The sequence below is a fragment of the Rhinopithecus roxellana genome, chromosome 9 (genome assembly GCF_007565055.1).
Source record: "Rhinopithecus roxellana isolate Shanxi Qingling chromosome 9, ASM756505v1, whole genome shotgun sequence".
Taxonomy (NCBI): Eukaryota; Metazoa; Chordata; class Mammalia; order Primates; family Cercopithecidae; genus Rhinopithecus; species Rhinopithecus roxellana.
Window position 1 is genome coordinate 59,023,870 of NC_044557.1, and position 8,207 is coordinate 59,032,076.

The window sequence follows — 8,207 nt, forward strand, 5'->3', positions numbered from 1 at the left end:
TTTGTCAGTTTTTGAAAAAATAGGCCAGGTGCAGTGGCTCACACCTATAATCCCAGCACTTGGGAGGCCAAGGTGGAAGGATCACTTGAGCCCAGGAGTTCAAGACCAGCCTAACATGGCAAGACCCCAACACTACAAAAAATAAAAAATTAACTGGTCATGGTGGCATGCACCTGTGGTCCCAGCTACATAGCTACATGGAGACTGAGGTGGGATGATAACTTGAGCCCAGGAAGTTGAGGCTGCTGTGAGCTGTGCTCATGTCACTACACTCCAGCCTGGGCAACAGAGCAAGACCCTGTCTCACAAAATGAGTACATTTCAAAAGAATGACATACTATTTTGACTTAAACCATTACAAAAGTAATAGGGTAAAATCGTAAGTTTAGATTTTTTTTTTGAGATGGAGTCTCGCTCTGTCGCTCAGCCTGGAGTGCAGTGGTGCGATCTCCGCTCACTGCAACCTCCGCCTCCCGGGTTCACGCCATTCTTCTGCCTCAGCCTCCCGAGCAGCTGGGACTACAGGCACCCGCCACCACGCCCAGCTAGTTTTTTTGTATTTTTAGTAGAGACGGGGTTTCACCATGTTAGCCAGGATGGTCTCGATCTCCTGACCTTGTGATCTGCCCGCCTCAGCCTCCCAAAGTGCTGGGATTACAGGCGTGAGCCACCGTGCCCGGCCAAGTTTAGATTTTTGATGTAGATCCTGCCTTCTTACAGAAATAGTCTAATGACTTGAAACCAAAATTCCAGAGCTACATAAACCATTTCACTCAATAAATATGTATTGAGTACTTTTTTTTTTTTTTTTTTTCCTGAGGTGAAGTCTTGCTCTGACACCCAGGCTGGAGTGCAATGGCTGTTCACAGGTGTGATCATAGCATACTGCAGCTTCAAAATCCTGGCATCAAGCGATCCTCCTACCTCAGTCTCCTGAGTAGCTTGGACTACAGGCACAAACCACACAGTACCTGGCCATATTGAACACTTTTAATATGTCTACTGTCATTAGAATAAGAACAGCAATTCTTTCCCTTATTTTCATGACCTTGATATTTTTTAAAGATCATGCACCAGCGATTTTGTAGAATAACCCTTGATTAGGATTTGATGTCTTCTCATTATTAAATTCAGGTTATGCATCTGTGTAGCAGAAATATCACAGAGGTTGTATCATCACATCAGACGGTACCCAATTTCAATTTGTTTCATGGCTTATGTTCACTTTGATCACTTGATTAAGGTGGTGTATCCCAGAATTCATAGTATTTTTGGGGTGGTACTTTTGAGATTATGTAAATATTATGCTCCTCAAACTTTCAGGTCATTTAGTTTTCAGTATGAGCTCAGTTTCCTGATTCAGTGGTTCTCAAACTTGAGTGTGCTTCAGAATCTTTTGGAGGGCTTGTTAAAACAAAGACTGCCAGGTCCCATCTCTAGAGTTCCTGATTCTGTAGGTATGGAGTGAGACCTGAGAATGTGCATTTTGAACAAGTTTCCAAGTGGTACTGTTAGTGCTGCTGGTCCAGGGACCACATTTTATTACTTGTTATTGTCATTATTTTGATGCTCAGACTATCTCTATAATTTGGTCAGTGGCCAACTGGCTTCTGTGGCCTATTGACAAATCTTCATAATTTGAACGCTTCTTTACTTTTCTGCTACAGCAAGATGTTCCAGGCTCATCTTGTACTTTCCCTGCCCCAACCCTGGAATTGGCCATTTCTTCAAGGATCCCTGGTTTCTTTTAGTGCTAAGTGGTACTTAGAAGCCAAGATCTAAGCAGCAGGTGTGCTCATTGCCTTGGGAAAAGTACCACTCCCAGGCCTTTTCAGGGGATAAATTTAGAGAACATTAGTATATACATACCTACATGTTCCTATTTAAACTTCTATATCTATTGAAATCCATGACATCATACAGATGCCTCCATTTCTAACAATACTGTAGGGCTTCTTTCTTGACATTGAGGAACTGGATCTCACCAGCTTTAAGATATTTAAATTATTTGATCAATTTCCCTGTATGTAACCAATCTCTCATCACCACTGCTGCCCCTCTCCCACATGGACATCCTCTTTGCACTCTTAAGGCTCTGACACTTCACACCTGGTTGCCCCTATCATAGATGCCCCCTTTATCCTATTTGAGCTCCAACACCCTCTGCTGGCTTGCCCACACTGCCATGGACATCTTTCTCTCTAGTACTGCATTCTAGGCTGCCCTCACAGATGGATGCTCTCCACACCTCACTTGGGCTCCAGCACTCAACACTGGACCTCCTCTGTGGCATGGGGATGCTCTCCTCACCCTGCCTGGCTCTGACCCACCACTCTGGGCTACCTACATGTGAGCACATTTTACCCTGCTTGATCTCTGATTCCCCTCGCTGTGTCAGCCACACATCTGAGTGCCCTCCTCACCCTGCATGAGCCTTGACACCAGGCCCTGAGCCTTTCCTCTGTGTCGGATCTAGAACTGTGCACCAAGCTGCCCACGTAGGAGGGTGCCCTCCCCATTCCGTTTGCTGAGGCTCAAACCAGCATGTCAGGCTGCTCCCCCATGCAGACACCTGACTCTCTTTGGGCTCTGACTCTACGCTGGCTGCACCATCCCAATGCCCCCACCACCTTATACCTGTCAACATTGCTGTTCTCCTCAGCCAGCTCTGGCTCTGACCCCTCACACCAGGCTGCTTCCCCACATAGGTTCCTGCCTTTCTCTGGCCCACCTAACGGCTTTAGGGCTGAGTTGTTCAGAAGGAGAAGGGAAGGGTTATGGCCATAATATTATATACTTAATAGTCTTAGAAAGAGAGAAGGAAAGAGAAAAAAGAAGGAAGGAGAAAAAATGTCTTTTGAAAACCTGGAAGGAAGAAAGGAGAAAATAAAAGTATGTGTGTGTGTGTGTGTGTATATATATATATATATATATATATATATTTTTTTTTTTTTTTTTTTTTTTTTTGAGACGGAGTTTCACTTTTGTTGTCCAGGCTGGAGTGCAATGGCACAATCTCAGCTCACCACAACCTCCACCTTCCGGGTAGCTGGGATTACAGGCATGCACCACCATGCCAGGCTAATTTTGTATTTTTAGTAGAGATGGGGTTTCTGCATGTTGGTCAGGGTGGTCTCAAACATCCGAACTCAGGTGATCCACCCACCTTGACCTCCCAAAGTGCTAGGATTATGGGCATGGGCCACCGCGCCCAGCCAGGAGAATGTGTTTTTCAAACAAACTCACCTGGGGGTGGGGGAGGGAGAGATGATCTTTTTAAAACAAACTCACCTGGCAGCATAAACAAATAGGACAGATAAAACCAGAGCTCTCAAGCTGTTCTGCCTGAAGAAAGGATTGGAGAACCAAGAGAGGAAAGAAGAAAGGAGAAAAAATTATATATATAGTATATAATTATATATTATAATTGTATCATACAATTATAATATATAATTATACATTATACAAATATGTAATTATATACAATTATATATAATTATGTTTATAATTATATATACAATAATTATATATAATTATATAAATATATACTAAAATATATGTAAATCTCAAAATTATATATAATTATATATTATATATTATATGTATATATAATAAAATATGTATATAATAAAAACAAAATATATGTATATATGTATATAATAAAATATATAATTATGATATATTTTTATTATATATAATATATAATATAGTAATATATAATATATAGGCCAGGTGCAGTGGCTCAAGCCTGTAATCCCAGCACTTTGGGAGGCCGAGACGGGCGGATCACGAGGTCAGGAGTTCGAGACCATCCTGGCTAACACGGTGAAACCCCGTCTCTACTAAAAAATACAAAAAAGCCAGGCGAGGTGGCTGGCGCTTGTAGTCCCAGCTACTCGGGGGGCTGAGGCAGGAGAATGGTGTAAACCCGGGAGGCGGAGCTTGCAGTGAGCTGAGATCCGGCCACTGCACTCCAGCCCGGGCGACAGAGCGAGACTCCGTCTCCAAAAAAAGAAAAAAAAAAAAAATATATATATATATATATAATATATGTTATATATAATATAGATACATATATGTACATATATATTATATAATTATATATAATTATACATTTTTATTATATATAATATATAATAATATAGCGGCCAGGCGCGGTGGCTCAAGCCTGTAATCCCAGCACTTTGGGAGGCTGAGACGGGCAGATCACGAGGTCAGGAGATGGAGACCATCCTGGCTAACCTGGTGAAACCCCGTCTCTACTAAAAAATACAAAAAACTAGCCAGTCGAGGTGGCGGGCGCCTGTAGTCCCAGCTACTTGGGAGGCTGAGGCAGGAGAATGGCGTGAACCTGGGAGGCGGAGCTTGCAGTGATCTGAGATCCAGCCACTGCACTCCAGCCTGGGCGACAGAGTGAGACTCCGTCTCAAAAAAAAAAAAAATAATAATAATAATATAGTAATATATTATACATAATTATATATATTATATATAATTATATATATATATTTTTTGAGGTGGAGTCTTGCTCTGTTGCCCAGGCTAGAGTGCAGTGGTGCAATCTCAGCTCACTGCAACCTCTGCCTCCCAGGTTCAAGCGATTCTCCTGCCTCAGCCTCCAAGTAGCTGGGATTGCAGATGCCCACCACCAAGCCCGGCTAAGTTTTGTATTTTTAGCAGAGACGGAGTTTCACCATCTTGGCCAGGCTGGTCTTGAACTCCTGACCTCAAGTGATCCGCCCACCTCGGCCTCCCAAAGTGCTGGGATTACAGGTGTGAGTCACCACACCCGGCCAGGAGAATATATTTTTAAAACAAATTCACCTGGGAGGAGGGAGGGAAGGAAGAAGGGAGGAAGGGAAGAGAAGCAAAGGAAAGGAGCGAGTTTTTTTTTTTTTTTTTTTGGAGGCAGAGTCTCACTCTGTCTCCCAGGCTGGAGTGCAGTGGTGCGATCTCGGCTCACTGCAACCTCCGCCCCCCAGGTTCAAGCTATTCTCATGCCTCAGCCTCTGCCAAATAGCTGGGATGACAGGCGTCTGCCACCACACCTGGCTAATTTTTGTATTTTTTTAGACATAAAGTAGGCTGGAAGGAGGAGACTTAGGATCTTGAGGTAGATGAGGAATTCATGAATGGAATTTATTGGATTTTTAATAGAGTTTTAGTGAAATGAATCAAAAGTCAGGTACATAACTCTCCAGAAATTATTTGAAAATTAATTTTTGTGATGTGAAAAAAAGTAGCCACTATTGTATACAATTCTATATTTGTGTTTGGGCCAGCATGGGAAATCATGGCATATTTCAAAAAAATAAAATCTGTAAATAAAAATTTTGTTATCCATATGTTAAAGTACAAAGGAAATACTGCTAGTTAAATTAAAATAATTATACTGGCTGGATGTGGTGGCTCATGCCTGTAATCCCAGCACTTTGGGAGGATGAGGCAGACAGACTGCTTAAGCCCAGGAGTTCGAGACCAGTCTGGGCAACATGGTGAAACCCCGTCCCTACAAAAAATACAGAAATTAGCCAGTTGTGGTGGCGTGCCTGTAGTCCCAGCTGCTTGGGAGGCTGAGGTAGGAGGATCGCTTAAGCCCAGGAGGTTGAGGATGCAGTGAGCCAAGATTGTGCCACTGCATTCCAGCCTGGGCAGCAGATTGAGACCCTGTCTCGAAAACATAGTGATAATAATTATACAGAATACAGTGTCATTGAAGCATAGAAAAAACCAGCAAACTTAGGGAGAATTAGTTTAAAAGAGGTTACATTTGAAAAATTTGTTTTTTTGAAAACCAGTTTACTTTTAACTTGGTATAATAAAGGATATGGTTGTTTTTGAGGTGTAACGACTCCAAATTTCAAAGACTTCTATCTTTTAAAAGCATTTCTGGGGGATAACTTAAGTTTTAAAAATATTTTATTACAAGAAAATGTCTCCAAGAATCTGGGGGATATCTTAACATCTAAATCTCTGAGCATAGACACTGAGGCCTATGCTAATAGAGGTCAAGGTTTTTCTTGTTCCTTTGTGTGAATAGAACTGTGAAAAGCATGCCTCATGTGTGAACATAAATGACTTAGAAAGTTTTTACTGATTATCTGAAGTGTATATTTCATAATAGGGAAGTGTCAATGGTAACATCATAAAGTTTACAATGATAATTTAATATTTTACATCCAGTGATTTAGAAATAGCTTCTGTGATTTGGAATATTTTAGTATTAGGTTTGTGCAAAAGCAATTTCCATTACTTTTAATGGCAAAAATTGCATTTACTTTTGCATCAACCGAATACTAGCTTTTAAGGTCTTCAAAGCAGAAAGAATCAATGGCAAAATGTTAAAAGCAGCTTTCACTTGGCTAAGATGCCAAATTAACTTTAACCAGAGCAAGCTGTAGAGTCTAGGCTAAATGGTAGATTAATATAATTCCTTATTTTCACCAGGAGCTTCTCTTCTATGTAATGTGTACAACTATTATCTATGGTCATGATATATATGTGTATGTTATAACTGAATTAAATTCACTTCTATTTGTGAAGTTTTAATTTTGTGCAGAGTAACTGAGGTTTCATTGAATTACCTCAATTTAGAAAGCATGAGATGCTAGGAATATGATATTTGGGTTACTTGTAAAGTAGAAAAAGGAAGTTAAAAGCATTTTTTAATGTGGATTTTTCCTATGGTGGATAAGGGAAAATTTGTATTTTATCAACAAAAAGCTCCATAAAAGTAGTTGTGATTATTGTCATGAATATGTTGTCTGTTTTCTGGCTATAGACACTTATTTTGGTTATAGTAATCATTGTAAAGATGTTATTTTAAAATTTAACTAAATGTTTATACCTAAGATAGAAAACTTTCTTGAAATGTTTAGAGGTAATATGTGTTTGCAAAAGTGAATGAGGAAAAATGTCTGAAGTTGCTTTTTTTTTGTTTTGAGACGGGGTCTCACTCTGTTGCCCAGGCTGGATGCAGTGGCATGATCTTGGCTCACTGCAGCCTCTACCTCCTGGGCTCAAGCGATCCTCCACCTCTGCCTCCCCGGTAGCTGGGACCACAGGCACGTGCCACCACACCCCGCTTTTTTTATTTCGTATTTGTAGAGACAGGGTTTCACCATGTTGCCAAGGCTGAATTGCATCTTTAAACTCATACTTTGGTTTTTGTGATGTTATACCTGAATCCAATTTTGCACAGTATTTTCCTTCACTGTACACCTAGGTTTCAAGTGAATTGGAATTATTGTTGCCCCTGAATATGCTCTGAAGTGTTCTCACCTCTGTTTCCTGCTCACACTGTTCTTCTCATGGCAGTGCCACTGCTTATGCAACCCTTGTGTATTTAGCCCATTTTCTCCCTCCTCAGACACTACCTCCTTGAAGCTGTCCTTCCTCCTTCAGAGCTGAAATAATCCCTCTGACAATGTGTTCTGCCTTACCTTGTAATTATGCTTAGTTGTAGCTATTTCTTTTTATATTTTTATTTTTTGTATTTTTCATAGAGACAGGGTTTCACCATGTTGGCCAGGCTGGTCTCGAACTCCTGAGTTCAGGTAATCTGCCCTCCTTGGCCTCCCAAAGTCCTGGGACTACAGGCGTGAGCTGCTGTGCCTGGCCAGTTGTAGCTATTTCTTCTTGCTGCCAGCCCTTTAACAAAAGTATGGTGCATTAAAATACCTTATAAGCCAGCAGCTTGCACATAAAAATGGCTTTATAACATTTGGATAAATGAATAAACATTTGTTTTCTTAGGACCAAAAAAAATTATGTATTTTTTTCTCTCTAGAGTTAAAGTATTCATGTGCTTTGATATATAACAAACATTTAGGGTATTCTTAATTAAATGAATATGGCAGTAAGAATATTGAAAGAAAAACAGGGGACCATTCCAATTTATGGGTTGGTGGTAGGCCGTGTCAGATCTGCCTAAAACACTTTATAAACAAATAATGGGTCAGGTGCAGTGGCTTGTGCCTGTAATCTAGCACTTTGGGAGGCTGAGGCAGGCAGATCACTTGAGGTCATGAGTTCGATACCAGCCTGGGCAACATGGTGAAACCCCCGTCTCTACTAATAATACAAAAATTAGCCAGGTGTGGTGGCATATACTTGTAATCCCAGCTACTTGGGAGGCTGAAGCAGGAGAGTCACTTGAACCTGGGAGGCGGAGGTTGCAGTGAGCCGAGTTTGTGCCACTGTGCTCC